The 9255-nt window shown below is 43.7% G+C and overlaps 1 pseudogene; it reads right to left on the bottom strand.

Moving 5' to 3' along the window:
* Positions 1-7847: 7847 nt before the first annotated feature.
* Positions 7848-7990, bottom strand: LOC116865437 (annotated as a pseudogene).
* Positions 7991-9255: the final 1265 nt, after the last annotated feature.

Below are 9255 nucleotides of genomic sequence, written 5' to 3'. Positions count from 1 at the left end.
CCACGTGAGTGCCCGACGGACCAATCCCCGCCCAGCCCCGGGTTTGAAAAAAAAGGAGGGCGCGACATAGCCCGCGGGGGAGGGATCAACTACGCGATTTTGGCGCGAACCCGCTGGTTCCGCCCCCGCCCCCCCCCCTCAGCCGGGCCTGGCCGCGGGCCTATGAAGAAGCCGGACTTCTGGGAGCGGCGCCGGGAGCCGCCCGGTCGGGGTCGGGCGGGAGAGCCGAGGCGGCCCTCTGGGAGGGGCGAAGGGTACCCGCCTTGCCGAACGCCAGCCTGGAGGCGACCTGCTCGGGGTCCCTCAGGCGCTCTGAGATCTGAGGTGGGGGGTGGGGAACACTTCTGGTCCCCGCGGGGTCGGAGCGTTCGCGGAACCACGGTGGCCCTTGGGCTCAGCCCAGGGAGTCCGGCCTCGGGGTCCCGCGTCCCTTTGGTGCGGGCCTGGGGCGTTGTGGGCGTGGCTGTGGGCAGTCACGTTCCCCCGTAGAGGTTTGAGCCAGAAATGGTGACTCGGGCCTCAGGAGTTTTCCGAACTGAGCCGGTTGCTTAGGGTGGACGCCGTAATCAACAAGAAAGCGAACATACGAGAGTTTGCGGCCGAGGCACCGGCTGTGGGGAAGGCCTCAGTTCCCCTCCGGATGACTGTTAGGGTCGGGTGTGTCCTCTGCGAGGTGAACTTCCCCTAGGTCGTGGCCCCCTTTGCAGTCTTCCCCCCGCCCCCCCCACACATTTGTCCAGAGTAAACAGCAGCAGCACCGTAGTCCGCCCCAGCCCGCCCCAGCCCGAAACCCAGCACCCACCACGCAGCCAAGGTGTTTATATTGGTTTGCCAGCACGTGGGCAAGTGTTGGCAAAAAAGATTGGCACACCCCTCTGCAAACTTAAACGCAACTTGAGAAAAAAATTCCACCAGGACTCCGTCAAATAGTGATTTTATCTGCCCTTTATCGTTGCACAGACAAGTTTCTTGTAATTTTTCAGTTCCAAATAACCCCATGATGAATATTCTAACTTCTCATGCGTTTTTTTCTGTGTTCTTTGAGGGTTTGGGTTTTTTGTTTTTGTTTTTTTTTAAAGAAATTCACAGAAGTGAGAATTACTGGGTCAAAGGATATAAACTGCCAAACTAACCTCCAGAAAAAAACAATTTACATTGTCATTGGCCGTGGATTAGAATACACTGCTCATGAATTCTGGACGTAAGTGGATATTTAATGTTTGCTAATGTAATTTTATTGTTTTGATACATATCGTTGGACAGTTTTCATATGCCAGTGGCCACTTATACTTTTCTATTGTCTTTTTCTTATTGTAGCACTTTATGAATACTAACACTTTGCCATATATGTTGTTCTAACACTTTTCAAAGGCTAAACTCAAACTGGATTTTTAATAATGGGAACATACTTTAATACTTATCACATGGGAAATTCCCTGAGATCACATAACTGAAGATGCAGTGAAGGGTAGACAGCTGTCTTCTCCAGACATTTGCTAACTGATATATGTGTCTTTTTTTTTCATGTTAATCCAAATTCAGTGTTAAGCTCCTGCAAAACAGGAACTCTATCTACCCTTTTGTATGTTTCAAGGAGAGGCATTCTCTGATGCCTGCAGGCCAAAGCCAAGGAATGGTTTTTAGCACTCTCCCTCCAACACCTCCTCTCCTTCACTCCTAATGGCAAATATAATTCTTTGATATGCTTAGTTGACTATATTGAGTTGATTTTCTCAAGTTCATGTGAGTGTAAATAAAAATAACTTGAGAAAATGACTTTTTATTGATCTTTAACATGAGTTGTATGTAAAAATAGTGTTTCCGAAGTAAACTTTAAAGCCCTGTAGATAACCTCTTCTGCAACTAGAATGTTGTTCCTAACCCCCTCCTATGTAGGAATTCTGTATCCTCTGTTGCTATCCCTGCAAACTCACATCCCCTCCCCCTTCACTCTTCCACAACGCCTTGCTTTATTCCCCTAACATACTTATATCTATCTCAAAGTATGTTGATTCTTTGTTTACTACTATCCCCTTCTAGAAAATGAGTTCTCTGAGTGTAGGGACCTTTTCTATTTTGTTTATTGCAGTGTTCTAGCGTGGCTTAGGCTTTCAATATCTTCTGAATGATAATAGAGCCCTTATTTAAATATTTGTTGATTGGTTTATTTTTCTCTGTCAGTATAAATTCAACTGATACAGAAGTCTCCCAGCTACCCCAGTATAGCCTGTTCTTGGAGGTAAACTGTCCCTTAACGTTTTTGGTTTTTTTTTTTTTCAACTCTTAACTATGCCACCTGTCTGCTTCTCTAAACTGGAGGGTCCTTTAAGTAGGCTGGAACAAAACGGCCTGGCTTCTGAACAGGAAGGGAAGAGTTCTTGGTACACAGCCCCAGTACTTCGAATACTTGGCACCTAAGCCCACCCACAGAATGGGAAAGGTAAATTTCCACTGAATGTATAGAATGACCGGAGGAAAGAAGGAGTGTCTTTAAAAGTTGGGAACAAGGCTCAGTTGGAAAACCATTTCTTCTCTAAAGCCTTTCCTTAACTTTCTCCACTTCTAGGTAAAAGAGACACTGTGCACCAGGTTTTCCACCATACCTGTAATGGACAATGTAAACACTCTTTGTTTACTTGTCTGGCTGCCCTTCCACCCAGGGCTCAGATCAAGTTTTATTTGTCTTCAGAGCTCCAGGAGCCAGCAATGTGCCTTGGTCCCTGGGAAGGTACTTAAATAAATGTTTCTGGAATAAAAATCTCGGTGTTCTTTAAAACAAAAGTACCAAAATGAGTAAGAAACCCAGGCCTTACCCCCTCCAGCTGACAACATGCATAGTGTTATGGTTTAACTGTAGCAGTGTCCTAACTGAAATTCTAAATGATTGTTCTGATTTTTTCAATTCCAGGCTCCTCCAAGTATAGGACTCACTGTACTGGAAGGATGGGGTTACGCCCACCTGCCCCAGGGCATATCTAATTCAAATTTCCTGTTCTTTCTCCACCCAGTGTTGTACCTAACTGTAATGTTGCTAGGCAACTTTTGCAGATCCACAAGTTTGTGGTAATGTAATAACTGAGTAAAAATCTTGCCTTTAAGTGTTGGGAGAACAAACTTAACCAGTTTATCCCTTTAGACAGATGACTTAGCAAGTATAAGGCTTTAATACCACCATTGTTGGCACATTCGCCTACCTTAGCAGCAAAATAAGCAATATTCCTGCCCTGAAGATTTGTAATTGAGAGTCCTAAATCACCCTCCCAAATACTTTTAATACATACAAGCACATAAATACGTATGCATATTCTTATTAACATAAGCCTGTACTTTTGAATAAAAGATCCTACAGAACTAGTAACTAATTTTCATAGTCTGTAGGAGTGTTTCGTAAGAATAGCTAGGCTTTACCCAAAGCTGAATCTTTTCTAGTTTATGCTTTTGATTCTGGGAAACAATAACTCTCTCTAAACAAGAGCCTGCTCTGATAGATTTTTAATTTTTTTTTTTTTAAGATTGTATTTATTCTAGTGTGAGAGAGAGTATGTGGGCGCTGGGAGGAGGGGCACATGGGGGTAGAGAGAATCTCAAGCCGACTCAGAAGTGCTGAGCGCAGAGCCCAACTTGAGGCTCAATTTCATAACCTGAGATCATGACCTGAGCCAAAACTAAGAATCAGACACTCAACTAACTGAGCCATCCAGGCATGCTTAGATTCCTAATTTTTAAAAAAAGAAGAAGCAGAAGCAGCCAGGGGCTAGTGGTTGATTCAGTTGGTTAAGTGTCTGCCTTCAGCTCAGGTCATGATCCTGGGGTCCTGGGATCAAGCCCCACACTGGGTTCCTTGCTCTGCAGGGAGTATGCTTCTCCTCCCTCTGCCTGCTGCTCCCCCTGCTTATGCTCTCTCTGTCAAATAAATAAATAAAACCTTAAAAAAATTGTAAGGGAAAAATGCATTTCCAGTATTAATAGAAAAAAATCCATATACTAGCGGACCTGCCCAATTCAAACCTATGTGGTTCAAGGGTCAACTGTATTGCTATAATAAGAAATTGAAAAGTATACTTCAGGAAAAGTGGCCAGCTGAAAGCTTGTATTTTAATGAAATAAATATTATTTCTTGTCATGCCTAATTAATCTTTAAAGACTACTACTACCATTTCTATTTATCTTTTTAACATTTATATTAGGTAGATCAAGGGCACATTTCATTACATCCTTTAACTATGGATTATATCAATGATATGGTCTGCATACAAAAAGTTTGAGGACCTAAGATTCTCATTCAGTTCTTCCTTTAGTGTCTTCAGCTATGAGAGGTCCTGCTGGGGTACTCAAAAGTTGTATCCACACATGTCCAAAACCGTGACTGTAACAGGTCTTATTTGTGAAAGAAGCCTTCAGGCCTGCTCCCAGTTATCTTAGCCCTTACACAGGCCTCAGAATCTTGAAAGACTTGATAGTCCATGGCAATCAGCCAGGCCTCTGGCAATGATACTAACTTCAAGACTTTTCCCAAGAAAAAATACTGACCACTGACGGTATCAGTCCTAGATGAGAAAGGAGTTCTCAGTTAACATATTTAAAACTAGAGCTCTATAAAGCAGTTAGCCAAAACACCATGCTTCCTCTTCGCTATTTTTTTTTAAGATTTTATTTATTTATTTGACAGACAGAGATCATAAGTAGGCAGAGAGGCAGGCAGAGAGAGAGAGAGAGAGAGAGGAGGAAGCATGCTCCCTGCTAAGCAGAGAGCCCTATGTGGGACTTGATCCCAGGACCCTGGGATCATGACCTGAGCCAAAGGCAAAGGCTTTAACCCACTGAGCCACCCAGGCACCCCCCTCTTTGCTATTTTAAAAATCCTTTCTACTGGGATGGAACCGAGTAGCCCCATTTTCTCCAATAATACTTTTTTTTTCCCTTTACAGAAGCACAAAGGGGTTGTTTTTCCCTACATTCTCAGTGAGTTTCAATAACTGAAAAGGTCACTTCACAAAAATGTTATAAACAGGAGGAATCTTGAGTGCACAACAGAAAGCTGGTGCTCAATACACATTTGAGTAATTGATTAATTGCCTCTCCTCTTGGGTTAGTGACATGCTCAGGAAATGACCTGGATAACCACAAGGACTATTGTTGTTTGCTGACCACACTGTGATTATTTAAGCCAGCTTTGTTCTTATTGCTGCAGCACAAAAGATGTGATGACTCTTCTTCAGTGAGTCAAGGGGTTCAGTCCCATTAAGAGAGGGAAAGGAGATAAGGCAGACGTCCCATGCTGCTCTTTTGTGTAGCAACAGGAGTGTGTTTGGGTATTGCTATTTTGATGACTCAGTAGTGAGTCAGTTTTAAAGTTCTGTAAAAGGCCTTGTTCAGCTCAGATAGGACTACAATGAGCTCCTTTGATAGCTCATTGGGTAGAGAGGACTGGGTTGTGTGTGATCCAATCAGCTGATTGGTGGTGTAAATATGTAGTCGAAAAAACATATCAGCAAGGATGAAACTAGTTCTGAATGCAGAAATCAACTGTCCTTGGCAGTCACCTGTTGAGTGCCTGCTGTGTTCAAGCACCATCCATGTTCTACCCATTCCCCATTACCTTTATGAAGATTAGAATATGAGAATTGTGTTAAGTGCTACAAAGATCTGGGGTGCTTGAAGGAGTTGGGAAAGGTAGGTATACTGCCTGCTATATGGTAGGTACTGAGTCAGACGCTTTACATATTTATCTTATTCACTCCATTTATTTTTTTTTTAAAGATTTTATTTATTTATTTGACAGAGAGAGACAGCGAGAGAGGGAACACAAGCAGGGGGAGTGGGAGAGGGAGAAGCAGGCTCCCTGCTGAGCAGGCAGCCTGATTCAGGGCTCCATCCCAGGACCCTGGGATCATGACCTGAGCCAAAGGCAAATGCTTAACAACTGAGCCACCCAGGCACCCCTTATTTACTCTCTAAAGTACTAATGAAAGAAGTACTTTATTCACACTTTACAGAAGGAAATGAAAGCCAGATAGGTTCGATGCCTACCTACACAGCCATAGCGCTAGGACTACTGAGACTATATTCTGCAGACTGTATTACTACTGGCTTTCAGACTAGCTCTTTCTACTCCAGCAGGAGTGGGGTAAGGTGAGGGTGAGAATTAACTGTAAGACATGATGAAGGTGGGCACCTTCTTTTTTCTTAAAAAAAAAAAAAAAGACATGATGAAGGTAAGGTTGCTGGCCGCAGCCAGTGGGTGAGTCAGACAGTCATGCAGTATGATACTAGAATTCTGACAGCACGCCACACGCCTCATCAGGTGTGAGGGAAGTGCGTTCCAGAGAGAGTTAGACTTGCACCTTTCACTTTTTTGTTTTACATAAAACCCGCATGTATTTTACATTTTAAACTCAAGAGGAAATGTTACAAAGATTGATATTATCTTATGTTGTATAGGGTGTAGGGAAATGCATTCTTGTCTACTATGTGGGGGGTGGGTATAAATTGGCACCATTTTTTAAAAAGATTGTTTTGGGGGTGACTAGGTGGCTCAGTTAGTTAAGCATTCAACTCTTTTTTTTTTTTAAGATTTTATTTATTTATGAGAGAGAGAAAGAGTGCATGCATTAGCAAGGTGAGAGGGACAGAGGGGAGGGGGGATGAGGAGGGGGTGAGCAAGAGGAGGGGAACTTGGAGGGACATGGGGAGGGGGAAGCAGGCTCCCTGCTTAGCAGGGAGCCTGATGTGGGTCTCCATCCCAGGACCCTGAGATCGTGACCTGAGCTGAAGGCAGACGCTTAACGACTGAGCCACCCAGGGGCCCCTAAGCATCCAACTCCTGATTTCAGCTCAGGGTCATGAGATGGAGCCCCGCCTCCAGCTCCACACTCAATGGAGAGTCTGCTAGAGATTCTCTCCCTCTCTCTTCCTCTCCCTCTGCCCCTCCCCACCTTTTCTCTCAATCAATCAATCAATCTTTTTAAAAAAAGATTGTTTCGATGGTTTCTGTTATAATTTAAGTATGTATACTCTTTGGCCTAGCAATTCTACTGAAATGTTTGCACAGATTTGCAAAAAATATGTAAAAGTATGTTTATTATTCTATTAGTTCATTCAGGGAATACTTAGGGAGATTCTCCTGTGAGCCTGGCACATCTCCGGGCACATCTCTGGGCACACATGAGTGAAATAAAACAAAGTCCTTACTTTCATGAAAATTTTGAGGCCTCTGGTGGAGAAACACAATGCATAAGTGAGCAAATGTACAAAAAAAAAAAATCAAATAGTGATAAGTGCCATCAAAAAGGGAAATAGATTAAGAAGTGGTAGAGGGTTGGATGGAAATGCTATTTTATATCATGTCATCTAGGAAGGGTTTTCTGAGAAGGCAACATTGAGCAGGAACCTGCATGAAGTGAGGGAATCAGCCAAATGACATCTGGAGGACGTATATTCTAGGCATTGTTTCTAATACCAAAAACTACAGACCACCCAAATGTCTGTCAAGTACTCAGTAACCATACTCTGCAAAATAATGAGAGAGCTGTATGTACAGAATGAAAAGATAGCTAAGATAAGATGAAAAAAATGTTACAAAAACTGCAGAATGATTCAATTTCTTAAAAAATATCCTGAGCAAATATATTTATCCCACGGAAGACATCTAAGGAAATACCTGTTAAAGAGTTGTTGTATGGATTGGATGAGAGAACATGTCGAAGTGCCTAGGTGCCAACTAAAGAAAGAGCCTAAATAAAGAGTAAGGTAGGTCTTACTGCAGTCTCTAAAAACAGATGGGGCAGACAGGATTATGACACAAGTCCTGAAGACCCATACCTTTGTCTTTTTTTTTTCTTTCCAATCAGGGGAGAGCACAAATGCAGTCGCCCATGACCACAAATTATGCAGTGGAATTTCCCACATCTGGGGGAATCACAAGGGTGCAATAGATAACCCTGGGAAAACCACCTTCATGATCATGGTCTTTTCACTGCCAGGGAAGTATACCCTTGCCTTTTCTGATGTACTTGGAGCTCTCCTCTCAGGTCGCTGATGTCTGAGCCCTCCTCCCCTCTCCTCGCTTCCCCACATCCCTATCCCCCCCCCCTTTTGCTCTTGAGAAAGGATCCTGAGCTTCTGTTTTCTTAGCCCAGTTACTCCATCTGAACTGGTCTTCCTTCTCTTCTCACACAAGCAACCTTGTGCTCTGGCTGCAGTCTGTGGTGAGATGCTGATAAGGAAGAGGGCTTCCAGGACCCCTCTGATTTATTATAGGCTCACTTCTAAGGGCAGAATAAAAAGGCTTCATCCATGGTTCCCAGCTCCAGAATATAACCAAGCCAGGAGCTCAGTTTGGGGGATGGGGTTGCTCACACGGGTTCCTGCCAGTGTTGACTAACCCACCTGCATGGCCATCGAGGTTTCTGAAGTAGTTAACCCTTAAGTGTTTGGTGCCCACCCTTACTCCCCACTACTACTAACAAACTTCTCTGACTTCCCCCGGCCCTGTGTATCCATATGCTTGTCAACCAGTTGTTAGAAACAACACACAGCACAGAAAAATGGCCAGTATAAAATAAATACTCAAAAAATGTTCTAGGGCACCTGGGTGGCTCAGTCGTTAAGCATCTGTCTTCGACTCATGTCATGATCCTAGGGTCCTGGGATCGAGCCCCACATCGGGCTCCCTGCTCAGCAGGAAGCCTGCTTCTCTCTCTCCCCCTCCTCCTGCTTGTGTTCCCTCTCTCTCTCTCTCTGTGTGTCTCTCTCAAATAAATAAAATCTTAAAAAAAATGTTTTGTGGCCTTACACAGTTTCTAATAATTCTTCAGTTGATTATTCTGATTTCTAGGTAGACAATCATATAATTAATAATAATTCTTCTGGTATTTATGACTTCTTTGGTTGTATTGTCTAATTGTATTAACTAGCACTTGCAGAACAACATTAAATAATAGGAGAGGTGTTTGGGGGCGCCTGGGTGGCTCAGTGGGTTAAAGCCTCTGCCTTCGGCTCAGGTCATGATCCCAGGGTCCTGGAATTGAGCCCCACATCAGGCTCTCCGCTCCTTGGGGAGCCTGCTTTCTCCTCTCTCTCTCTGCCTGCCTCTCTGCCTACTTGTGATCTCTGTCTGTCAAATAAATAAATAAAATCTTTAAAAAAAAAAATAATAGGAGAGGTGTTCAATGGCCGGTTAGCTCAGTTGGTTAGAGCACAGTGCTAATAATAGGAGAGGTGGTGAGGAGCCTTGTCTTCCTCCTGACTTTAATG

Source organism: Lontra canadensis, unplaced genomic scaffold, assembly GCF_010015895.1.
Source record: "Lontra canadensis isolate GAN:19392208 unplaced genomic scaffold, GSC_riverotter_1.0 scaffold7, whole genome shotgun sequence".
Lineage (NCBI taxonomy): Eukaryota > Metazoa > Chordata > Mammalia > Carnivora > Mustelidae > Lontra > Lontra canadensis.
The sequence above is the reverse complement of the archived record's forward strand: the minus strand, read 5'-3'. Positions and strand labels throughout refer to the sequence as shown.